Raw genomic sequence first — 27,299 nt, 5'->3', positions numbered from 1 at the left:
TCCAAATCACCACATATACGGCTAAAAACACGGGATTGTCATGTACCCCCTTTTTTTTAGCAATGATAGAGTGGCCTAAATAGAGAAGTTCTTTTTTCTGACAGATAGAGTACCGCTAAATATTCCAGAACTGGTCAAGTACAATGGAAAATGCAGGAATTCCTTGTACGTGTGTGCTACAAGGGTAATCTCTCTTCTTTCGTACCAGTCACCACGCTGAATACTAGGGAGGGAGTGACGTTACAATGAACTAGTAGTAGCATCTCTTCGTCAGCGTGCGTCATGGCTTAGAGCACATTGCTTTAAAGCCAGTATTCTTTCGGGCGGGGTGTTTTTATTTTTTCAGGGAATTTTTGCCTGTCATTTTCACCAAAAGGGAAAAAAACGAATGTTTGTGATACTGCAGGAATTTTCATAAATGATTTATTTCTTCTATGACGGCTGATTAGCGGTCACAATGTGCCTTCACCTGGCGCACTCTAACTGTAATCGGTTCTGGAGCAAGCACCCTTTTCTTCCGATGTTTACGCAGAGCAATTTCTAGTTCACTACGGGTGTTAGACATCAAGCCTACAATATGCAGTGTACAAAAACTATATAAATAATAATGTCATGCAGTGGAGGGGCTACGCATGATTTCAAATGTCGCCAAAACGGCAGACACATGTAATTATGGTATGTGTGTGCATGGATGGAAGCGAAAATTAATACTGTTGTGCAGGGAAATAGGCTGGGAATTTCGCCAACGTTTGTAGAGTAAAATACCCAAAATAGGGACTTTTCATGTCTCTGAATGGTAATTCGTCAGCGTAACACGAAACATCACTGCTTAGAGCACAATTTACCTTCATTGCGTTGTCTGCGGGCACGTGGCACCGTTCCGTGATGGCCACGCTCACTATTCTCTTTCCAATGCTCAAAAAATCCAGTGAGCTTAAGTTTTATGTTTATGGCATAGTCATTTGCGCTTGTAGCATCGCGTTTAAAGAAAATAGACAGTAATTACTACCTTTTAGATGACTTCGAAAACCGCGAATTGTTCGCTACGTGCGGCACTTAACTTTCTGGCTCTACGTGTTCTCAGGAGCGTCGACTACCAATCTGCAGACTTCTCTGACCACGCTGAAAATTTGGTGCAAGTGTGCTTTCAGTCAAGTGAAAGAGATGTGCTCACCAAGATTGCTGGCGCTGAGGATGACGCCAACTACTACGCTTATCAAGGCCACCAGGCAGACACCCATGATGACGGTCAGGATCATTTCCCTGGGTTCGGGCTTACTGCAAAAAGTTTGTTTGCTATTATATTTGAATAAGTGCTACTGAACATGAACACCTGTTTAAACAAATGATGTAAAACAAATTGTTTTGTACGAAGGTAGCATTCAGTGATTCAGGCATATTCTGCTGTGGCAGGCATACCAAGAAGTGATTGATCGTTAGTGTTCACTTCATAAGCATAATTTCAAACTTACTCGTGTGCGTTGTAGCATCCAGAACAAAGGTCTACATGCAGCATTGTTACGTTTAACATTGTCGTTGGAACAAACAGATGGTGCTCAGCAAGGAACGCCACACCCAAGTCATTGGTGGTGAAAACATGAAAGCAGATTCACCTCACCGTAGCTGTTGCAGTGAAATCATAACTTCTAGACAACAGAAAGAAGGCTGATCTTGTCTAAAAGGGCTAACTGAAAAAGCACAGCAAAGATATCTAAGGCCGCAGCGACTGAACCAAGTGTACATTATTTCAACTCGTAAACTTGCAGGGGCAAAGTTTCATACTTAGAAAGAATGACCCTACACCGTGTCTTTTGTGATTTCAGTAAATAGGCGCAGGTTCATCGCATTAATCACATGACGTTAGGTGCCCGTGAGGAAAAGTCCGATTCTGAAACTTATCATAGAAATCACTTTTTATTATATATCATGACTGACGCACACATAACGGAGCGCATATAGTAGCATTTCTATATTGATAACTGCCATTTTGTAGCGGTTGTTTTTGTTATTAACGCTGAGACAGCATTGCAATTCTCATGAAATTTATTTTCAGTTCCATGAAAATAAGCTTAGGGCTGCATAGTGTTTCTCACAAACCTTATTACTTAGGAGATTGTTTCGGTGTGTAACGTTTCACATAAACTCAGCGTATCAAAGAAGGAGAAGAGTAGAGCTGCTGATAAATTTGGCCACGTTGAGCTCTGCAACATTCAGTGAAATCGCATTAAAGATGGGTCTTTACCATTTAGCTTAAACCCGAAAGGCTATCTCCGGTAATCGATTGGACTCGCGTTTTCAGAGCCATGGACCGCGAGCACCTTAACCACTCGGGCAGCATTCGGGCTGTAAACATGTCTCTTGACTAAAACACTTGAGCATCATATGACGTCTTTTCTAGGATTTCTATGTTCTACCTGGTGTAGCATACAAAGAAAAATTGTATCGCGAGTTGTGAAGGCACATTTCTTTCCCCTTGGCTTCTATATTTCTGCTTTTCAGTGAACTAGGCGTATTACAAGGGCAGATAATTACGAGTTTACAATGATTACACCAATTCAAGTCGGTTCAAAGTGCTGAAAAACCTGTTGATTTGTTTTAAAAAACAATATATTTAGGGTTTTTACCACTTATGATTCGATAATATTCTTTGTTCAGCTATATTGTATGGCTGTATTATTCGGTAAAATATTTTAAAAAGAGAGAGTAGCACAAAAACATTTTTAAAAGAGATTATAGGACGGAACTTTCTAAATGTGTACGCAATTAAAGTGAATAGTGCGCTTGGAGTTCTAGGTCTTCTTCCGAGTGAGCTTATAGCCATTTGGCACATCTGGACATGACAGACACCAAAGTGGCGCTATCGGGAAAAGAATTGCTTACGACTCAGAGGCTTCTGATGCTGAAAAAAATAAACAAGGGTTATATGAAGAGGCCAAATTATGGCGCCATATGAAAAAAAAAATGTGATCTATAACGATATTTAGAAGACCTTGATGCGCATACTGGATGTTGAATGCAGTGCTACTTTGTTGAAAACATTGAAAACACCTCTGTGCCATATTTTTTTGTGTTTAGAGCATTCGCCCAATTTATTTATCATCTGTTGTGACACGGACTATGAGTCATTGCTTCAGAACTGTTCACTACGTAGAAGTCGAAGAATCAGCGGTTGACTAAGAATACATATTTCTAAGGCTAATGATTACGTTTGGATGCAAAATATTCTTTCTTTGAAACCACATACAAAGAATAATAAATATATATATATAATAATTTGTATTTTGTGTTCCAGACGTCTCGTTTGAGCATCGTATGCGATGCAAATGAATACACTGACATAAAAAAAAACCAATTGCATGTAACAGACATCGAACTTCGAGAGTCTGCTATATCCACTCTATGTCCGATACAGTTGGTTGAAAAATCTAATAGTAAAAGGCTTCTCTGTCACTTCTTCCCACGTTGATTTATGGTTGCTGAACGTTCCAGAACAATGCGATTTTTTAATGAATACGAGAAAATCACGGGAAAAGCCTGACACTCACTCAAAATTAATTTTACTTGTCGACAAGTGGGGACGCAAATTTATGGCTAGTGCGTATTCGCTTTGCAGGAAGCTTTTTCTCGGAGTGCTCGCATAGGTTTGAAAAAAGAAATAACATAGATAGCGCATCCTTTGCGTTCTTTATCATTTTTTAATGTACTGTTGACAAAGTGTCCACATTTCGGCAAGAAATGGTGATTCATAAAATAGGTCATAGCCGTTACCTTTCTTACATGTGTTGTACCAAATCTTTTCGGCGCGTTTTATGCTGTTGTAGTTATGCACATATAGCTCAAGCCTGAATCCCAGCAATATCTCGGGTTGTATCTCGAAATTTGTTTTTCACCAAAGAGCACCTTAATGACGTTTCAGCTGATATTTATGGGTTATGCTGAAGCTAAGAGGGCATCTCAGTGGGCTCTTTAAATACGAGGTTTCTTTATTTCAGGAATACTGAGTAGTCGACTGTGTATATACAGGGTATTAAAAGTTATGTTTATTTGTTTTCGAAAAAGTCATCTCTGCGAAGAATCAGAGAACAACAATGGCAGATACGTTTTGTATACAGGGGGACATCAAGAAATACAATACTAATTTTCATTTGTTTGTTGACTTAATAATTATTAACCAACCTTTTAGCAACTGCAGCAAGTGGCTGTGTTTGTATTAAATTGAAGGACCTCGTGTATCTACGTATATAGCAGCTCTACGCTTCTGTATACCCCACTGCAAAATTTAATGGTGGTTCGCTTGATTACGCTTGCTAGCCGTTCGACTGGGGCAAATCTCCTGTGCCGCCGTACTTCTATGATCGTTTATTATGGCAACAGATCGAAGACCAAAATAAAGTTGATACTCGCTGCGTTCTCTTTACCTGCTGTAGATATCAAGCATTGACTGTTCGTAACATCGGGGAGGTTTTTGAACAGATGTGCACCAATTTGAATGCGTAATTACGCGAACTTCAATTACACTCTGCTGCAGTGACCCGCAAGTCGCGGGTTCAATCCCGGCTGCGGCGGCTGCATTTCTGATGGAGGCGGAAATGTTGTAGGCCCGTGTGCTCAGATTTGGGTGCACGTTAAAGAACCCCAGGTGGTCGAAATTTCCGCAGCCCTCCACTACGGCGTCTCTCATAATCATATGGTGGTTTTGGGACGTCAAACCCCGCATATAAATCAATCAATCAACTCTGCAGCAGGATATCTCGGAGAACACGCACAATAGAATAATTCTAGCAAGTAAAACCTTGCAGAACCATCATGGCCGACAATTTTGCACTATAAGCATGGCCGCTTTCTGCACTCACTATGAAGTTTCTGCACTCACTATAGGACCTTTGTTTTTAAGACACTGGCAGAGATAACTATTGCTTTTCTTTGCGGCACCTAGTTACATAAGTTATCTGCAAAATTAGTTTGCTTGTATTTCACAGCGCTGGCCTTGAATAAGATATGCTTATTCCTTTGAGTATGCTTATATATGGGGATGAGCAATATTACCGTTATTTGAAATAGGCGTACGACGCCATGGTTAGGAAGTATTTATCAATGCGTGGTACCCTATATATGGTCTCATTTCTATTGAAATTTAGGATTTGGTAGCATTAGCTTCACAATTGGTAAAGCGAATGCTCACCACCCTGCTTTGCTCGGGCACCTGGCCTTTTACAGTAAATAGAATGGTAAAGGTCACTTTTAGCTCCCTATTCGAAATCTCATGCATAGGAGGAGAACACTCACACAAAAGTAGAGAGCTCGGCTCGGAGGGCTTTGTGATGCCAGACACTAATGTACTCTCCTCTGCAAAAAAAGAAGTAAAAGCAAGTGGATGCCTGTAGCGAATCTATACAACAAAGCATATGGAAAGAGCACAGCTTTAAGAGGATATCCATCTAGGCACAGTAGTAAAACTTCCAAAAGAACGCGCTAATGTATAATGTTGATCTAGCGACAAATGCTAAATAAATGCCTGCGCATTAACAAGGCTGATTCCTTCAGGGGATGGAGCAGCTAGCGTGACAGGTTGACTATACACATGACTTCACAGTGATCAACATCCCTGTCAAGAGTCGCGCAGGCCGCGTACTTGAATAGTGCACGAGAAAAAAACCGATCGCTATTTCTCACCGCTATTGAGCGTTTTGGTGTCTTTGACGTCCAGCGTTTTTATGCGCTTGTTTTTTAGGGAAAAACTTGTATGGCACTGCACAAACACTTAAAGCATCTCCATGCGCTGCCTTGCATGCCAAAAATATTGAAACGCGGTGCATCACAGCATAAATATTGGTAATTATCTGAGCAAAACCACATTACTCAAATAACGATCAGCCTTGAACCTGTGACAAAAAATACACCTACAGACAATCTTAATAGGGCATTAAATTCACGTTTACACCGGCTGTTATGATGAACCTGACAGCATCCACAGACTTTACCATAATATGGCACGAAATCACAGTTGTACCTTATGATGAATGTCCCACCGCAATGGTCTAGTTGCTAAGGTACTCGGCTGCTGAACCGCAGGTAGCGGGATCAAATTCCGGCTGTGGTGACAGCATTTTCAAAGAAGGCGGAAATGCTGTGGGCCCGTGTGCTCAGATTTGGGTGTAAGTTAAAGAACCCCAGGTGGTAGAAATTTCTGGAGCCCTCCACTACGGCGTCTCTCATAATCATATGGTTGTTTTCGGACGTTAAACCCCAATTATCAATCAAATGAATCAACCTGAAGATGAATGTTGGTTTGATTGATCGATTGATTGATTGATTGATTGAATGATTGATATGTGAGGTTAACGTCCCAAAACCACCATATGATTACTAGAGACGCCGTAGTGGAGGACTCCGGAAGTTTTGACCTCCTGGGGTTCTTTAACGTACACCCTAATATCAGCACACGGGCCTTCAGCATTTTTGCCTCCATCGAAAATGCAGCCGCCGGCATTCCATTCTGCGACCTGCGAGTCAGCATCTGAATACTTTACCCACTAGACACCCGCAGCGGAGCTTATGATGAATTCGCGACACCATTCAATTATCACTACAGTATACACGGCTGTCGCTTGATGGGTCACAGATGCGATAAGAACAAAATGAAGGCAAAGGCAAGAAACAAAAAGCGTTGGTGTGTAATTTACAGACGAGTGCTGCAAAGCACCGGATCAGGAAATGGACGGGGCGGGGACGCCCTTTGTCGCATTAAAATTTTTAAAAAACTGCTATGGGAGGATGAACAAAATGCAGAGAACAGGTATCAGATCATGATAACCACGCAGTGAACACCTATAGTGATGCGAACCGCAATCTTGGGCAGTGTTGGGAAAGGTGAGATGAATAGGTAAAAAAATCGATGGCGCCAAAAGAAGTTTGTTCATGCAAGGAATTGTACATTAGAGATTATTGGGAGAGGTATTGATCCTGCAGGAAATATGGGACAGAACTTTGACTTGGGCGAGTTCGTACATAATTAGATGGCTTCAGCGCAATTTAGATCAAGAAAAATGACGACACAAGGAACACAGACGAGCGCTCGTCTGTGTTCTGTGTGTCTCCATTTGTCTTGCGCTGAAAAATTGCGCTGAAGCCTATCCAATTATGTGGGACAGGTAAATGATACTGGCGAGTCAAGATCCTAAGGCATATCTTCAGGTATAAGGCCATCGCGATCTGGCAGAACAGTTGCAGCTTTGAAATATTGCCTTCTGAACATCTTTACTTCTAAACTTTTCTATGCTTACATGACCGAAAAACTGTATGTCTCCGTCCTCTTTACTCAATTTGGGCGGGAAGATTCATAAGAAAATAACAAGGTAAAATGAATTTTATGGCATCGCTGGCTCTGAACTTCAACCTTCTCGTTAGGCACTGTACTTTACAGCGGCTAATGTCAAGCGTGAATACCTGCGAACATCATTACTGTGTTGTGGTCGCCCTTCGAATAAAGATCGTCATAATCGATTAAAAATCCTCCAGGATACCATGTAAAGCAGACAAGTACGACTCTTGAAGCAAGAAAATGGCAACATCGTGAAAATGTGAGGCCTAAGAGACGTTTTTGCGGTAGCAAGCTGAGCGCGTCATATCGTCTTTCGAGATGCTGAGGAGCGTTCTAAAAAAGCATGAAACGTACACTAGCACTGTACGTTTAGATACCAAATAGCTTGCTCTGAAGGTTACCTCGCTAAATTTTTTTTCGATGTTACCTCCTCTATTAGCGTACAAAATATAAGACATCACAACCACTGTCGTTGCCCTCTGTTCCTCAAGCCTAAAGTTGGGGTTGTACTCTGGCCACCAGGCTATCGTCGACTCCTTAACACGACTTTGCCACGTGGACCGTCTCACTATTAGTTAGATACGTGAATGAAATACGATATTAGCTCTGACATAGCTTACCCATTGTCTGCGCACTCTGCGCTTTATCGTACGTCAATAGACGGTTCGTCGCTGCAGTGTTGTCGCAACAGTTGCTGCCGGGCAGCGCTTGGACTTTCCTTCGCTCTCGACAGAGACAGGACCTGAAAATGAACCACCACACGTACTCCTAACTGAAAGCACGCGTTTTGTTGTTTAAAATACCTTGTTCAAAGGAGCGAAAAATAAACAGCACAAAGTGAAGGTCATGTGATTGCCATTTTATGTCTATTGTATGCTGACAAATTTTTCTATAGTCCACCGTATATAGTGGACCAGTTATTAAGGTTTTCAGATGCTGGACCTAAGGTCGCTGCAGCGATGGTCACATTTTGATGGAGGACAAATGCCACAGTCTTGTATTCTGTGCGATGTCGGTGCCCTTTAATGAACCCTTGATGAGCGAAATTTCAGTAACTGAACGTGCGTTACCGCAGTCTTCGGAATGAACTGTTAACTATTTTATTGTTATAATAATAATATTGGTGCAAAGTTACGCTACTCTAAATATACATAGCCTGTAACTTAACTAGGTTCACCACTTGAAATCACACACGGAGGACCCATTATATTGTCACCTAAAGCACCAGCAGCTGGATATCGGGCCTTTCTTCTTTTACTTTATTAAAGGCATTAATTATACAAATGACACATGAGTGTTTGGGCAGTGTGGTGAATTCTCTGTTTTTTTTCTAGAATGAAAATATATGTTACATTCCTATTATTTAGTAGTTTTGCAGCCGATTCAGTGTTTGTGCTTTCCGTGTGCTTACTACGCCTACGCATATTGCTGCCTTGTTCAGAATAAACTTAGTTCCGCAAAGCTGCCAGTATCGAAGATGTCTACCAATAAGGACAGTGGCCCAATCGTATTCTGGAAGGAGCTTTCCTTTCGTTCACTTTTTCTCTCATTCGCTGGCGTCCCTTATTTCTTTTACTCAAATACATGAACTCTTCCAAAAACGCCAAATTCCCGGTGTCTCTGACATCTTCTAAATTTTAATTGATAAGAACATCAAGGTCACACCGCTGCGGTGGTCTATAGGCTATGGTACTCGGCTGCTGACCCGCATGTCGCGGGATCCAATCCCGGCAGCGGCGGCTGCATTTCCGATGGAGGCGGAAATGTTGTAGGCCATGTGCTCAGATTTGGGTGCACGTTAAAGAACCCCAGGTGGTCGAAATTTTCGGAGCCCTCCATTATGCCGTTTCTTACAATCATAGGTGGTTTTAGAACGTTAAACGCCGCATATCAATCTGCAAATATCAAGGGCATTTGTCTATTATTTATCGGACACATGGTGAAGGTGCTCCCCATGCCATGAAAACTGGAAGTGTAAGCAAAGAGCGCACCACATCCGCGCTTCTGTAACGCTGCACTAACAGATCTATTTGACAAAATTTGTCCGTGAACTGGGGACGGTGATGGGCACGGCACTTGTACTCTTCTTCGAGAAATATTAGCCTTTGGTTTTCGAGAGTTATCCGAATGGACAAAGCGCCAGCAAGAATATACCTGGCGAAAGAAACCACCTCAACAGAATACGTTATGCAGCAATAAGCATAAATTTAAATATTAGTATTCTAAAACCTTTATGCCTTGACAGGTGGTCAAACCATCTTGTGTCCTGCTCCACCCTCCCAATAAAAGGGGAAAACGTGAAAGAACAGAGGAACGACAAACAGTACTGACTCGCAAGTAAAATTTTATATCTAAACGCAGAATAGCACATATAAAACAGGAGAAAAAACAACCCTCACGAATGAACAATATCACGAGAAGGAGTGAGACATCACTAAGTGTCCGACTTAGACATGAACATCACACAACCTATTCTTTTGGTACTGTATCCTTGTGATAATCGCAGTGAAGGCTGGCTGGCAAAACTTCTACCCTTCCAGAGACATGTGAAACGGCTCTTTAGTTTCCCACGTGGCTGATTATTGGCGCAATGCGAAATTTCCGTTCTAATAAAACTTTAGCCACACGCACTTTTCTACAAGAGATTACCAAAACAAATCTTTGTTATTTTTAAATTTTTCCGCTTGCTCTTTATTATTCACACTTACGTACACATTACTACACATCAAGCACTCTGACTCTTATAATCATATGGTGGCTTTGTGCTCGTTCATGTTTTCTTACGCATTGTCTCTTGATTCATGATCAAACACACCAACTTGTAAACAAAAAGGAGTTGTGTCAAGCCGATGTTTCGACAAGTGGTACAGTCTTGCTCAAGGCTAGTATAGAACTAGCCTTGAAGAAGACAAATTTTTTGACGTGTAGGCTCGGCCCAACCCACGTTTAGAAATCTCTCGTCGCCAGCTTCGACCTTCCCCTTACCATTGTTTTTTAATCGCCAACTTGCCCAGTTAGTTGTTCTGATGCTAAAGCGGTCACGATCTGTGCCACGGAGCCTGGCACACACATTCGAGCTCAGTGACAAGCTACGCAAGAAACAATTCACATTTCTTTTTTGTGGATGGCTTATTCAATTCAATACAAATCGTGCTTTGTCTTGTAATTCTCGGCTAGCACAATACGCATTTCTTCAATCTTTGCCTGCATATGCCCGGCAATTTTGCGGTGCTCAAAACGCGCAACAGAGGGTATCTCTGAAGAAGATGCGACCCCTCGTCTCTATCTTTCTGGTACGGGTCATGACGACAATGCTGAGCATTGGCCATATCTACTAGCTGATTCAAAGCTCTAAATAAAGTCTGAAGTGGCCTGTTGTTACCTTCTAGGTGCGTTGCACAGCTGGTTTCACGCTAACCACAAGCGTTGGCGACAGCAGGTAAGGCGGCGCACGAGGCTTACTGGAACGTTGTCGTCTTTTCTGACGTGATAATCACAACCATGCTTCTGGGATCAGTGACACCAACCCAAACTGAGAGATCAACGAAGAGTCACGGAAATCTTATATTCTCAATTGTTCCATTGCTAATGTATGTTACCGAGTTAGTTGAAATAAAGGGTAATGATACCGAGCACAGCTGCGGTAATCAAAACAGTTTTGAAGACTGTTTTGGATATGATGACTAATGAAATGATAAAAATAAGACCCATACCCACTGTTCCTGTCGTTGGTTAAAAAACTGATTTGTACCCATGATGGGTATGTGATTCTCACATATAAGCCAAGCATTCGGTCCGTGAAAGTTTTATGGGAAGATACGTTCCCATTGCAATTGGGCAACACACTCACATATTGGGGTCCACGTAAACTGTAAGCAGAAAGTATGTATTTATGGAGCTATCTCGCGTTATACTTCACAATATAAACTTCAGTGTTTTCACATAGCACTAGCTATGTACAAGAAAGATAGAAAGCAATGTACAAATAAGATAGAAAAGCAATTCACAAGAAAGATAGAAATGTATATGTGGTTTGAATATGGAGACGTCGGTAGGTACCAACCGAATTTGTGTCCTGCTGTTCAACATTGTTTAACTGCAGGCAGAGAGAGAACCCAAGAACGCGCACGATATCAGTATAGATATTGGGTTAAAAAGCTTCAGTAATGAGTACTTAAATTGTCGTCTCATCTAGCACAAGAGTTTGATGGAAGCCTCATGATACGACGCCGTAGAATATAGTAGACGCTCTTTTCAAGCTACATCAGGCGCTAAAGATACTGCATGCTATGATTTTCCGTGGTTAAGGGAAAAAAATTCCAGGCCTGTGCAGAAGGCGCAGCACTGTCGCAGTGAAAGCTAGAGTAGCAGCTTTACAGAGCATTTTCAAAACACTGATTTACTGCAAGCACGCTTGCTTGACACCCACTAGAGCTAATAAACTTTTGGATAGTAGGCCAGCATTCGCCTTGCTATTTTTCGTCGGTCTTCTGAGAAGCGTGGTATCCGCTAAACACTTACAAGGAATGCCGTGCCAATTGTTCATGCAGTGGCTGACGATGATGCGAAATTATGGCTGAAATGGTATCAATAACATCATCAGCAGCAACCGGAGTACGCCCACTGCAGGGCGAAAACCAACCCCCTGATTCGCCAATCAACCCAGTCTTGTGCTTCCCGTAGCCACGTTGTACCACACACCTTTTATTCTCATTGGCCCACCTAACCTTCTGTCTCCCCTTCGTGCGTTTGCACGTTTGCAAGTGAATATTCGCCACAGTTCATAGGGGAACAAGAACAAGCTCTTGCAATGGCACGGAGCATGAGACGGCACACTCGTTACGCTTTTCCCAATGTACGACGACTGGTAGTTCTTTCGCTGTTTAAAAATGCTTTATAAGTCGTATTAACGCAATTGCTTTCAAAACATAAAGCCTGCCTAAAGCAAGTTTGCTAACAAGTCACAAGCACCAGCTTAGCTCAGTGAAAGAATGTTGGACTGGCACCCAGCGGACCCGGGTTTCGAGTCCCACTGTGTGTTTAGTGCTAGTTTTTTTCTAGTTTTGCGTGATGTGGTTACGGACACCGGCGGTGGCAGCGGCGTACAATTGGGCGTGACCTGAGTTGTAGTCTCGTAACAGCTTTCGCTGTAAAAGTTGTCCACGTGTGCCAAATTTCTTGTTTTCGATGAAACATACTTATGCATACAGCTTACTATTCTATGCAGAGCACTTTTCATTGCCTTTGTAGAAACATACAAGTTAGGTCAAAAGTTTCCAGTCCACTATCCCGTGTATTTTTATGGAAGTGTGGTTTGGGATCTTTTGGCCAGGGTTGTACAAAGTTATAAGTAAGAAATTATTACATTCTCGCATTCACACTTTCCACATAGGTTCGTTAGTGACGCTGCAGAGCAGTACTTCAGTGCACAACTGCAAGATGGCAACACTCTTCATGTCAAAAGCAGCAAGCATATCCAACGGTTGTATCAACGGGGCTGGCTCCTTTTCTGTTGAATTCAAGGCAGTGTATGTTGAGCTAATCTATATGTAATATGAGAGAACAATATTCGCCGAAAAAATAGGGTAAACAGGATATTGTCATCAAGATTGCAGAAGAAATTTTCACTTTGATATAGGCAAAGTTGGTTTCTACCACAAAATGGGAAGATGCTAGTGAATTCAAAAGCTAAAGAAAAACATTACGGTAGATACGGAGCAAAAAACTGACCGAACTAAAGATTTATTCTCCAAGTCATTTTAAGCCCTAATTGCTTTCTAATTCTTGGAGCAGAGGTCGCAAGATTAATATTGGAAATATATCCATAAGAACAGTACAGGTTGATGGGACATTGAAAATCTGTCTACAAAACTGCACAAACGGGAGGACCATTTCGTTCTCATCAAAGAGGTAAATGTACCCCGCAAACATTGGCGCTTACTCATGTGTTCTTAGAGTCCGCTTTCCTGTGTTTCGGAAGCTGTGAAAGGAAGCCCACTGCAACACAAAAGCTTCCGTCAAGAAAAGCAGACTCGTGCCATGCTCTTCACCTGAAAATAACCCTTCGACACAATCGACGTAACGCACTGGCGAAAAGCCCTCTACAGCGGGCATTACAGCAGCATCAAGGACATCTTGCTCATTGGACACTTTATTTGTCTTAGTCGTAAAGCGATAGGAAACACGGTATTAATATTCGACAAAGAAAGCACGTCAGCCTTGGCACATCGGTTCCTTCAAGCCTTTCAAAGCCGTGCAGAATAGTCTTACGACGTTGAACGGACGATCACCGCACTGGTTCCCGCTGCCCAAATTGTGCACATTGTAGAGCAGCCACGTCGTGCGTTAACGGTAGCCGACGAAGTTCTTTACGGCCGTTGTGAACTGCGAAGAATGTCATTTTGTTGTTGATATAATTTACTGTCTTTAGCAAAATGGTCTGGAAGCGCAACTCAGGAAACACACAAAAATGTGGCACACAGAAAACGATACATATTAAACGTGGAAATGTTGTGAGGAGGGGTTGTGCTGGAGCTGATGTTTCGATGAGTCGACTTGTTTTCTCCAAGACTTTTCAATTCAAGAAAAGTCTGATTGTCAGAACGTCAGCTCCAGAACTCCGCCTGTTTGCGAATTTTTCACCCCCAGCTTCTGTCGTCCCCAGAATTCAGTCTTTTTGTTTTTTTTCTTAAGTATTTTTTTCATTTTCGTGCAAAACGATGAACGTGTACTGAACGAGCTCTAAAACAAACGCTGCGAAAACGGACTTTTCTTCGTTCATACGAAAAAGCGTAGACGTGTCTTAGGTAAAAAAGAAAGTAAACATTGCAGCCGTGATGTGGATAAAACAAAAAGTTCACCTATTTCTCTGATGTCTCAGTCAGGCGTTCACATAGTGAATTATTTTAACAAAAGAACCTGAAAATTCTAAACAATTTTCCCGGCAATGCTGCGGCAATCGATATACAAAATATTATTTTCTGAATTTTCACCATTCAAATTAGTCTTGGCAAGCAATGACGAACTGATTGAACGTCACTTCATTGCCGCTACACTTACGTTTTTTTTTATTCTGTGATTTCCGCAGATCTGCCAATTCAAACAGCGTGTGCTTTCCTGCGGGATAACAGCATATCAGCGCGTTTTTAAAACAGGTTAACAATGTGCGGCAAGCACAAATTCGAACATGCGTTTGCCCGCCGAGTGCCTAACACGATCTATCTATTTCATCAAGATTCAATACAGTTATTTGCACTGAAATGCATCACCAGTACATCAACGGCAGTATTGCGTTGTTCAGAACTGGTAACCGTGATCTCCTTTCACAATTTGTTTCGTTTTCAGAAAATCCATTATAACATTCCCACCACTTTAAAAAGAACGTAACGACTGCAAACCAGGTTTTCGCCATGGCGAAAAAAATATCTCAGAGGACATTTTCGCTTGGCCTTTAGAGATGAAGGTGATAGTGCAATTAGGCATCGTATACGCATTGCCTGCATCTCTGCCGCAAAGAAAAAAAACACTTGTGCGTGTACTTTTGACCGTTTTACACTGTTTATACCTACAATATCTATTGAACAAATATTTTCTAATTGCGCATTGAGCCATTGTAATTGACGGAGTACCCATTGGTTGTCCGTAAGGCACCACAAGCACTTGCGATCCTGAACAATTTCTAACGGCTGGGCTAAATGTAACCCACTCCCTCGTTGCTTAGTCACTTATTTTCACGTGGCGTGCCTTTATGTAAATCTGCCGTGAAATATTTCCTGCGTTAAGAATTTCCCTACATTATATTCCTATAGTGTCTTTTACACAATTGTAGTGTCGATCATATAGTTTGCATGGAATTCCTTTAGTGTCTACATGGCATGCCTTTAGTGTCATTCCTATAGTTTCCCAAAAGATAATCTGGATTTTTGTAGACCTTGTCAAGCAGACGGCCTTGGTTTGATTCTGACTTTGGACTGAAATTTCTTGTTAAATCGCTTGCATCTTGGTAGATTTTTGGTCGCCTGCACGATCATTATTGTTTAGTCACAACTAAGAACACCAACGCCGACATCGACGCCTGAACTCCCGAGAAAAAAAGTTTTCAATGCTGTCCCGTTAAAATGATTCTAATAGCTTATTCAGAGTGTATTATTATCTGAGTGTAAAGCGACTTTTACAGAAATAAAAAATTATGAGTATATCAAAAAACCGTGTAGGAATTTTTGAGGGAATGGCTGGTCCATGGCACGATCAGTCATCCGTAAATATATATTGCAACGCAAATCTTGCGACAAAAATATAGATGGCAATATGTTGTATTAGTTCTTGAAATATTGAGACCTCATGCTTTCACTCACCTTCACAGCCAACGAATTATTCAACTCGCTAAGGGCGAGTACTTTTGAATCATTTGAAATAACACCGTACGCGAGTATTAGATAGCCGAAGTAGTTCTCGGGGTCACCTGTGAAAATTTGTTTGCTTGCACAGCTGAAACAAATGGGCGATAAAATTTTTCATTAAAATTACTTTATGTAATTAAGTAACTGAATTATTAACCCTGGATGATAGAAAATCATAGCCGAATTTTCAGGGGCACTATGAACATAAATAGCGGAAGCAGGTCAAGCACACGCTGTAGCCACAAAATGTTTTCTTGTCACGTGATTTCAATCAGTGGACCAATAAATGGCAACAACAAGCTAGTTTCTACTTCACTATAGTGTTGGAAATTTTTAGGAGCCGCACAGTGAAAGCACGGAAGCATGCCTACTCGACCATAGGCAACCAATACATCGGGAAACACATAGATTTTACGATCATCTGCGATATATGAAAGTGGGCTACGGCTTCACCTATTGTATATTTTACTGTAGAGGACGTGAGCGTGGCTAGAAATTGGCACAGGGAAGTGAGCAGTACGTCCTTGCAGGACAAACAACAACAAACTTTATTTAGTGTTTGTGCAGCCAATACGGCTCAGTCACGCAACCTCGCACCACTTTCGTGTCCCGCACTCAATGCGACAAGTTTTCACTGAAATGGTGAGAAATGATGTCTGGCTGCTAATGTGTGACCGTGAGGCTACCCCAATTTCAACATTGCGATTGACCTCGATTTCTTTCAGATTTGTGGTTGACGTCCTCTTCCTGCGAACAGATCTGCACTAGCACATCATAAAGCCACGATCACAACAAAGATAATAATTGCTTCAACTATTGATGTGAAGTTCCGATCCGCCGCAATAAAAAAGAAGCATTTTATTCGCACTTTTTTAGTGAGAAGAAAAAATTCGAATAAGTTGAAGCGTCAAGCCTAATGTTAATTGTATTTATGTTACGAGAACTAAATCGCAATTTTATCGGCCCGTTCTGTTAGTTTTTCCGGTTAATTCTCAGGGGCAAATTCATTTTGTCTTTCAGCGCAGCCTTTTTATGTGCCTATAGAGTATTTTGTGGATGATTTTGAGTGCCACCTTGAAAAGCTGTAACATTTGTGTTTTTAATCATTAACAACTAAACGACGAGTGTTTCCTTAGACGCATTGATATTAAAAACGTTCTGTTCGTGCGTATGAAGTTTCAATGCGTGTTCAATTTTCGCTGCGAGATACCTGAACAAAAAATACCAGTTTCACAGCCCTCCCAGATGTGTTACGAAATATACACTAGCAAATTCATTTGGCATTACGGTGCCCACAATCCATTGTTACACCGGGTGAAAATAGAATCTAAATACTGATAAATCTCAGACATCCACCGCTCATCGTTGTGCCTTGTGTACGAACACGCATGGCTCTTACACGGTGTCATTGACCTTGAGGTGCCATTCATAACCTGCTGCAGGACGGACAGCTCGAACTATAGGCCCGTTATTGTCGACGGATTCGTGAATGCTGTTCGCGGTGACACCGCAAACCAACCATCCAGCTGTAAAGAGAAGCAAAGCTTACCGTGAAACTTCGGCAGAAGGCATTCGAATAAACATCGTACAGTTGTCTTGTACATTTCCGGTTAAACATTTTGCTATTTCTTGTGAAAACGGCTATAAATTGCGAAGTATTACTAGGCGAAAGAGTAATCAGTTCGGATACCTTCTCGCACGACTTGAATAGATGTATTGCGTTGTTATAAAATGCACTATATTAGAAAAAAATAGGGATGCCAATACAGTGTGGTGATCGTGCTACAGATGAAGATGCATACAAGTACTGTGTGCTCCTCTCTATGCGCTCTGATTGTTTGGCATCTACCCAGAAAAGCAAGCGTCGTATTTGTGAAACCGAACCGTATCGCATACAGGTACATTGCAATCTAGCCTTCACATCAACAGGGTAACAAATAAATTTGGAAAGAACGAGGAATTAGGCAATTAGAAAATTTAGAGCTGATGAATAAAATTCTCAAGTGAGCCAAATTGTAAGTTTTTCGGTTGTGTCAATTTCATATCTCGAAATCACCAAATAAAAAACGAGTTTGGCCAAATTTATCTACGACGATATGCCCTAACTTGAAAACCTTCGAGTGCAAATTTATGAAATGTTGTAGGAAGCCAACATTACAATTAGTTGAGCTATTGAATAAAATTACAAGAAAACACTGCTTCTTAAGTGAGAATGTAAATTTCATCGATTTCAGAATGCGCGTACATAGGCTTGAGGTTTTCATACACCCACTGCAAACCATCCCAAATGTACGATGCCGACACAACAGTCGAGAAGTGCATTCTTTTGAATGATGAAGAGTCTCACAAGTCTACAGCTAGCGTGTGTGAGCCAGAACGTCCTCTGCGGACCTTTGACTTACGACCGAATGAATATACCAAAGTCATGAAGAAACTGGGGGAACCTTAAGCTTCAGCTTTAGGAGTTCAACGCAATAGCGATATCCTGCGCCTAGTTCATCGCCAATATTCACCAGTATTGCCCAATATTTGTATGGCTGGCATTTCACAATCGTGACTGACCACTATGCTTTGTCTTGTTTATCGTAGCACTCGTAGCATTCGACGCACGCAATCGCCAAGGCGTCCCGATAATTTCTCTCTGGAGTCTGTCAGGACGCCTTGGCCATTAGGTGTTACGATAGTAAAAGCATGACTAGAGCATCACATATAGGTAGGTTCAGCAACACCAAGATATCGATGCATTGTCGAGTTTCCTGCTCTCGCCAAGTGCCCAGGTTTCACCCTCCATCCTTTCTTCACCGACCAGCGAAGTGACCAAGTAGATGACTGTTGGCTCAAGAAAGTTTTTTGCCTCAGCAGACCTTTATTGGTCTACAGGTGTCGCCTCACTCCAACATGCCCATACCTACTGTCGTGAAATCATTGACTGGCTCACTTCCTTATCACGTGCTACAAACAGCCACTTGAGACGACAGCTTGCACGTTTCAAGCTTGAAGATGCAACATTAGGTCGGCAAATTTCCCATCCTCTCGGTAACCAATGGGTCCCGGCCGTTCCTTATTCACTTGGTCTGCAAGCTTTACAAGCGTTTTATGACGACGCCACAGCTGGCCACTTAGGGTTTTCACGACACGGATGACCGAGTCATGACTCGTTCCTTTTGGCCTGGCCTCCACACTTTTGTCGCCAAGTACGTCGGTTCCTGCGCGTCATACCACCAGAGAAAATGTACCATGACTCTTCCCGCGGGGTCGTTACAACTGCTGTCGTGCTGGTCCAATCCCTTTGAGAGACGGCAGCTCTTCCGTCTTGTGCTACCTCTGAAGTCACCAATTTTGTCCTGCACGTGATTATTTTACGCCACATTTGCTTCTTAGTGACCGTGGCATGACATTTATTTCGCATGCCTTTGCTGAAGTCCTCCAGTCTTCTAATACCAGCCACAAGACCACATCAGCGTATCATCCGCAAGCTTAGTCCAACTAAGCGTTTTCACCGGATTTGTCTTACTTGCTCTCGATGTACGTTGAACCGGATCCCAAAAGTGTGGGTCGCTATTCTTCCTTTCGTCACGGTCGCATGTAATACCACCGTGCGACGCTCGACAAATTACAGCCCGTTTTTCTTAGTGTAAGGCCATCGCCCACTTTTGTTTGTTTGCTTGCTTGTTCCTTTCTTTTGTGGCTCTCACCCACTAAGGGGAGATTGGCCAAGAAGCCGGTAGTTAATGCAAGTCAATACCTTTAGATTTTCTAGATTAGGGGAATATGATTACTGTGTTTGATTGTGAAATTAATTTGGCGCAATGTAAAAAAAAGACAAAAACGGGGGGGGGGGAGAAATAATAAAATTTGTTGAATATCTGAGGTGGAATCGTTATATGATATTCTCCTGAAAGTTGTCAATGCAGTGTATCAGCTAACAAATAAGTGGTAGTGGGGCTAGTAAAATTCGAGAGCTGATCGCTGACTCAGCAAGGTAATCTTCTTGTCTTATACACGAATTCGCTGAGAGCCCCGCAGATGTTCCTGTCGCTGTGTCTCAATGAAGTGGCCCCAAAAGACAAAATATTGGGAGTATTAAGTGATATTCCTAGTTTTTTAATGAAATTTTGAAGCAGTTTTTTTTTATTTTTGAAACGGTGACATGTGATAAGAAAATGGTTCATATGTTCAGGTTCTTTACAGCTTGAGCACAGAGGGGATGGCACCAGGCCAGACCTGTTTAAGTAGAAATTAAGAGGTGGTACACGGCAACGTAAATTTGTTATCAAGACTTCTAATTTACGCGTAAGACACCATTTATTATTCCATGTGAAGTGCAGGTGCGACAAATCTGGATTCGGTATCATAATTTTTGATGAGTCTTCAAGAAGGGAAAGTTTTCTAAACCTCGCTGCCGTTACATAAGCTGTAGGAGGAATGATTGGCACAATCGGAAGATCAAGAGATGTTCGCGCAAGTGTGTCAGCCATTTCGTTTATAAATATACTACGATGGTCTGGCACCCTTATCATTCGCACTAGACGAATGTTTGCTGGAATTAATTATTTAAAGTTTCTAGTACTGCTGATGTCGACGACGATGATAAAAATGAACACACGGAATACGAGTCAGACACTATCACAGCTGTAGAATGAGTTGCAGGAAGTTTACGAATAGCTAGTGTAACGGCCATTAATTCCGCTTCAAATATTGGTGTATAATCTGGGAGGCGTAATTAAAATGACCAGAATAATGAGAGAGAAAAAATGCCCACACCTGCCTTCTCGCCACTCATAGATGCATCCGTTGCAATTACTATATTAGTACCTGATTGAGACAGGTGTTCTTCTAATAAACCAATCAAATATTTAGAGGGCAAGTGTTTTGGACACCATTTTTTCCACATCTTCTATTTCATCTTCCTCCTTCGCAGAAGAGTTCGCTGTCATGAAATCACCTGCGCCAGTATTGCTAATATTGAGGACAAGGGGAAAGTCAATATTGATGCGAGACCTCCAATATTTCTGTTCCGCCAAGGTGGCAAAGTCCTTCTGCGGACATCTGTTCGTTCACCTGGGCTCTGCGAAAAATTACTTTATAGATATCTTGGTCCATACACCATAAGAGAACGAACATATGACAGGAGCTATGACGTCGCTCCTCTCAGCGCGGCTCCTGATCGTCGTCACCGGAGCACCGAAATCGATCAGGTCTGTCGTCTAAAACCATATATGTATTTGGCGCTCCCACCCTTTATAACTTCCTTACCCCTTTCGCATATGGGGAAAGTAGCCTGCGTGACGACTGTGTACTTCATCAACTTTATCGTTGTCACCAAACTGTTGTAATGATCACCATCGTTTGTCACGTGGTTGGACAGCTGTTGGTCTCACACGTCGGGTTCGAAATATAACATGGCTATTGCCATGGCGGATGCCATGTCATAAAAGTTACAATGCGACAGTGCAAAAGGGAACTCTGAAAAGAAAAAAACAAATTGTCTCTCGTTTGTGAATTATTCTCGCTGATTCTAAAACTACCACGCTTCGTGGGAGAACACGATTGAGACAAAACAAAACGAGCAAAAAGAAAATTCGCGGGGTGCCACTTCTTTGAAGTTCCTGCTCTAATTGAAATGACAGCACAAAGTTTGATGGCGTCTATTATGGCCTGCATTGCATCTCATCAGTAAGCATGAAGTACATTGTTTTCTGAGAAAGCCAGGCACCTGGCATACGTAGACTCGAGAACTTTTGTGGAGGCTATGTGACCAAAATGCGATGACACTCTAAAATGCGAGACGTTGCGATCGGCAATTTCTTCTAGATATTTTAGACTGAATGTTGCTGTTGAATAACAATCCGAATCAGAACGGCCTGGAGTGGTCGAGACTTCATCGAAGTGTTCGAATCATCTTGGGCCCCTGGGAGGATGCTGCAGAATATTCTCTTGGAGCGGGCCAGACTATCGAAGAGGACGAAGTGGAGATAGGCACGCACTAGGAATGAACAGCTTGAACTCCATGCTGAATAAATGAGTCGTCTGCGTCTAACGTATGCGAAACGGTTATTTTGTTACATTGGTGCCGAAACCTGGGAGGAAGGACCTTCGGAGGTGAGACGGAGCGGACTTCACGAATTTCGACCGCAGTCGCAGCCTCGAGGACTTTTGTGAAGCCTCCGTTAGTTGAAGCTGATGTGCGAAGCCAAACCGTTCCCGAGAACCAGATCCTGATATCTACCAGATTACCGGTCACATGGATTTCCTGAAGGATAAAGAAGCAGCACTGTCGAAGCTGGATGACATCATCCTTGTGACCACAGATGAAGAAATGCTGAATAAACGGGTCGTCTCCGTCTGACGTCTGCGGACCAGTTATTTTGTTACATTCTGGTGCACGAAACTCGGAGACTCCTTGAAGGTCACGACAATGGCGAACGCTGACCATCTTCCGAAGAAGTGCGGCTCGATCAGAGCTGGTGTCACCCGAGCCCTAGCAATGTTATCAGACCTGCTGCAGCAACCGGATCTAGACACCTCCCACATTACCAGCCACATGGATTTCCTGAAGGATAACAAAGCAGCACTGTCGAAGCTGGATGACATCATCCTTGTGACCACAGATGAAGAAATGCTGAATAAACGGGTCGTCTCCGTCTGACGTCTGCGGACCAGTTATTTTGTTACATTCTGGTGCACGAAACTCGGAGACTCCTTGAAGGTCACGACAATGGCGAACGCTGACCATCTTCCGAAGAAGTGCGGCTCGATCAGAGCTGGTGTCACCCGAGCCCTAGCAATGTTATCAGACCTGCTGCAGCAACCGGATCTAGACACCTCCCAGATTACCAGCCACATGGATTTCCTGAAGGATAACAAAGCAGAACTTTCGAGGCTCGACGAGGTCATTCTGGCGACAACAGATAGAGAAATCCTCGACCACGAAGTAGGAACGGCACAAGAATACAAGAAAATTCTCTACGTGGTGTCACGCGCCAAGTTCTGGCTTCAAGAACGTGAGAGGATGGTCAGTACGCAGGCTCAAGCAACTGAGCCCGGGCCTAGTTACCTCGCATCTTCGAACTCCGCCGACGCTGCAGGCCAGGTGAGAGAGCACCGCCAGCGTTCAGTTCAACTACCGAAGCTACAGATACCGACTTTCAATGGTAGACTCCGTGGATGGCAGTCTTTTTGGGACCATTTAGACGATATCATCCTCAACAATACCGAGCTGCCACGCATCAAAGAATTTAAGTACCTCCTCACCTACTTCACCGGGGGTGCGAAGCGAACTGTCGAAGGCATTCGTGTAGCGGGTCAAAATTACCACCTTGCAATTAAGGCCCTCACAGATCGCTTTGCACGCCAGGATCTCCTTGTGAACGAGCATGTTGACAATCTTCTTGCGCTAAGCCCTGTGAAAAGATCGTCAGACGTTCGAAGGCTTTGTCTCCTACACGATAGTGTGAAGTAACACGTTAGAGCCTTGAAAGGCCTAGAAGTTGCGCCCAACCATTGCACTGTGATCTTAAATCGTGTCCTAATGCGGTGTCTGCCGGAAGATCTCGCCATTATGTAAAGACAGAAGTGCAAACTCCTCTGAGCTTCCAGCATCGCCGAAACGCCCAAAGACCGAACGTGGCTAGCCAAGGATTTATTTATGTTTATCCGCATTCAAGTGAAAATCCAGGAGGAGGGACGCTTACAGTCTCGTCGTGTGGCGCAAGACGAAGCCAGAACTTACATATCCGAAGAAACGTACGGCACAGAAATCATACCGTCAGCGTTCGCCCTAACGGGATCTACCTTGCCTGTTAGACTGACGTGCCACCCACTCTGCCACAGCAAGGATCACATGATCGCTGCTTGCAATGCCAACCTATCGGCTGAAGAGAAGCGGGCAAGGCTACAGAACACCAATTGTTGCTTCCGCTGTTGAACACGAAACCACATCGCTAGAATGTGCACGAAGTCATTCAATCTTAGATGTGGTACCTGCAAGCGGCGCCACCTGACCATTTTCTGCGAGTTATCCCGCCCATCCGAAGATCCACACCCCAACGCATGATCCTCAGCCTTCTCTCAAACACCACCATCAACCACGCGAACGGTCACTACCGCGCAGAGTCATGTTGAGTTCACGCGCGTATTGTTAGACAGGTCGAATTTGGGCATAGAGTCTGGAGACCACCGACTTCTCTTGCGGGTACTGCTGGACAGCGGCAGTCAGCGCACTTACATTCGTGCAGACCTGGCAAGGATTCTTCAGTGCTCCGTCGTGAGAAAAGCAGAGCTCTCTCGTCATTTTTGGAGAATTCAAGTCACGAAGGCGACTCTGCACCAAGCGTGTCAACGTGCGGCTTCGAAGCCAGTTCGACGATTCAACGGTTACCTTACAAGCGTTGTCGATTCCTGAAATTTGCCTTGTCACAAAGCTAACCACTCACCTCCAACATTTTGCACCTACTTCTCGAACGGGAGTACAACGTAGCTGACCACTTTCAACCGAGTACGTGGCAACTGGACGAGATCAGTGTCATCATAGGATCCGACGCCTATTGGAAGGTCACTACCGGCAAAATCGACCGCGTAACTGAAACACTAACAGCAATAGAGACAATGCTTGGCAGGATGGTACAAGAACCCTTGTCGTCTGACAGAATCTAGCGCCCGTCTAGCACACTGTTAGTCTTGAGCCGCAATCTTCCTGCAACGCACACAGACATATCTACGATGTGGCGTTCTGTTGCCATCAGGAGCGATAAAGTGTCTTCACGAACCTCAAACAAGCACCACGATCTATCTGTACGGGAGCAAGGTGTCTGGATCTCAGGAAAGAAGTGCCACCAGCCTGACTACGCGGTTGCTAGCGGCAAGACCTTAGAAGACGCGGAGCCGCCGAACAAACACGCCGATGCTCGTCAATGCCGTGTGCGTCGACGTCGTCAGCGACAGCGTGTCCATGGTGACGCCATACTTGAACAACTCGTCTCAGACCAGCCACCTTTTAGGCAACCACGACGACAGGCATCGTATCTTCATAATTCTGCATGCCCAGCACGTCAGCCTAATGCACCTCAAGAACATGCACCCTCCGTCCCATCAGCATCGGTTCCGGAGACAGCAAGGGGTGCGACAGCCACGAATTGACGGCCGTAGTGCACAGGCACTCCCGGTAGCAAAGCAAGTGCATTTCAACACGATCGGCGTTCTCGGTGAGTACAATTCTCCTTGGCCACCCTGGGATGATGTTGAATAATAATCCGGTTCAGAACAACCTGGAGTGGTCGAGACTTCATCGAAGTGTGCGAGTCATCTTGGGGCCCCTGAGAGGATGTTGCAGAATATTCTCTTGGAGCGGGCCACACTATCAAAGAGGACGAAGTGGAGTAGGCACGCGCTAGAAATGGACCGCTTGGGCTCCATGCTGAATAAACGGGTCGTCTGCGTCTAACGTCTTCGAACCAGGTATTATGTTACAGTTGCTTCGTTAGGTTCCTAATAAAATATATTGTCGTAATATCAACAGCGCTATAGTTTATATGGTCACGTGGTCGTGACATTCACGAAGACAGCAAACTATAACGAAGATGACACTGTTTGGCCGAACTTGTAGTCGATGTACAGAAAGTCACTGGCACTGATTGAGGGGAGCAGAGCGTCAGCCGTCGATCAACCGACAAGCGGCGAAGCGCGTCGGCACTTAAACATTTGCCATTGAATACACCCGTCTTATCACTGGCCGTCACGCAAGCACTGAAACAACGTCGACTGTTCGCGTCTTGCGCGCGATATTAACAGAATCTTCTACAATAATCCGGAACCTTCTCTAACAGGGAAGTGTATTTAGTACTGAGCATTTCCGAGAGATTGATATGTGAGGTTTAACGTCCCAAAGCTACCATACGATTATGCGAGACGCCATAGGGAAGGGCTCCGGAAATTTCGACGACGTGGGTACTTTAACGTGCCCCCAAATTTTAGCACACGGGTCTACAACACTTTTGCCTCCATCGGAAAGCAGCCACCGCAGCTGGGATTCAATCCCGCGACCTGCGGGTCAGCAGCCGAGTACCTTAGCCACTAGACCACTGTAGCGGGGGTTCCCGACAGACGTTGTGGGCGACAACCCAATGCAACAAAAGATAATATAAGAAATGAGTGTGGTGATAACATAGCTACTAAGTCTAAAGTAATTTATCAATTTACTTAGTATTCTGTTGATCCTACAAAGAATATTGCGATGCTTAGTGGCAAATTTAACACCTCGAGCAGCTCTTTCATGCAGCAGCATCACAAAGTAAGCTGGGAAGGTGGCTTATACATGAAACAAGAAAACTTACCAGACCAATTAACTGCGTGTTAAATGTCGTTATCACACTCGGAGGGCGGCAACACAGGGTACCTTGGAAGCACTCCATCCCGTCGAAATTATGTAAACATATATATCTGCTAAGAATGTGTTGGAACGAAAAAAAAATGGAGATTATAATTAAGTGCATGAATGGCATATACTTTTGATCTAGCTTTACTGGCATCACCAAGCAAGCGTAGCGGATATACGCTCAGACACATGCCAGAATACGTCAACAGTTCGTGTAATTGAGAAGTAGAATTAATACACAATAAGTATCGATTATGTAGGCAATGAGTAGAGAGAGAAGTTATTTCACATGCGCTTTCAGAATAGTGGTTCACCGGAACTAAATGAGAAAAAACAACATATGATTAGCCGTCATGTGTGCCTCATTAGGATATGTCTTGTATTGCACTTACCTCGTTAAGTCATTCAAACTGAGAGCCACGCGTGTTTCGTCGCGCTGTAGAAGGCATTCTGAATTAACAGATTCAATTCTTTGGGGCAATGTACATGCTGCATGGGTATTTTTTCCACATATTGAAAAAGCCCGTGAAATATAGGTGGAAGCCACACGGTTTGCTCTTGCAGCGCTGTACTGCAGTGCCATAAATCATGCTTCGAGGGAAATAGCCTTCTTCACGGACCACGACGAAATACGCGGCCACATCTCCGGCCATTTCCTTGGGAGCTCGTCTGCATTTCTTAAGGGTATTCCCGTATACATGTAATGAAATCGGGCAAATCTACTCATCCTCACATGGAAAACTCAGAACCGTGGAAGCGACCCTGCTACGAAGTTTACAAATGAACACTCGCACTAATCGATTGATTGATATGTAGAGTTCAACGTCAAAAAACTACCACATGAATATGAGAGACGCCGTAGTGGAGGACTCTGGAAATTTCTACCATGGGGTTATTTAACGTGAACTAAAATCTGAGCACATGGGCCTACAGCATTTTCGCCTGCACCGAAAATGCAGCTGCCGCAGCCCGGATTCTATACCGCGACCTGAGGGTCAGCAGCCGAATACTGTAGCCACTAGACCACCACGGCGGGGCCACTCACGCAAGTTTGCTGAGTCTGCACCTATTTTATCGGCCGGAGCGTAGAGACATAAGTTTGTGGTTTGGAGCAATCACCAATACAAGTTTTGCACCACATGAAAGCATGTTGTGCATAGAGAAGAGGACGACACAAATGATAAAAGCAACGAATGAGATGTCTTGC

The 27,299-nt window shown here is 43.4% G+C and overlaps 1 long non-coding RNA gene across 1 annotated transcript; it reads right to left on the bottom strand.

Moving 5' to 3' along the window:
* Nucleotides 1-1,085: 1,085 nt before the first annotated feature.
* On the bottom strand, nucleotides 1,086-8,174 carry LOC142768704 (uncharacterized). Its single transcript, XR_012885405.1, has 3 exons — nucleotides 7,942-8,174; nucleotides 5,287-5,346; nucleotides 1,086-1,278 (listed from the first exon to the last, which is right to left on the bottom strand). It is a non-coding gene; the product is annotated as an uncharacterized LOC142768704 (long non-coding RNA).
* Between the last annotated feature and the right edge of the window lie 19,125 nt (nucleotides 8,175-27,299).

Source organism: Rhipicephalus microplus, chromosome 8, assembly GCF_043290135.1.
Source record: "Rhipicephalus microplus isolate Deutch F79 chromosome 8, USDA_Rmic, whole genome shotgun sequence".
NCBI lineage: Eukaryota > Metazoa > Arthropoda > Arachnida > Ixodida > Ixodidae > Rhipicephalus > Rhipicephalus microplus.
Note: the sequence above shows the minus strand (reverse complement) of the source record. Positions and strands in the feature narration are given on the sequence as shown.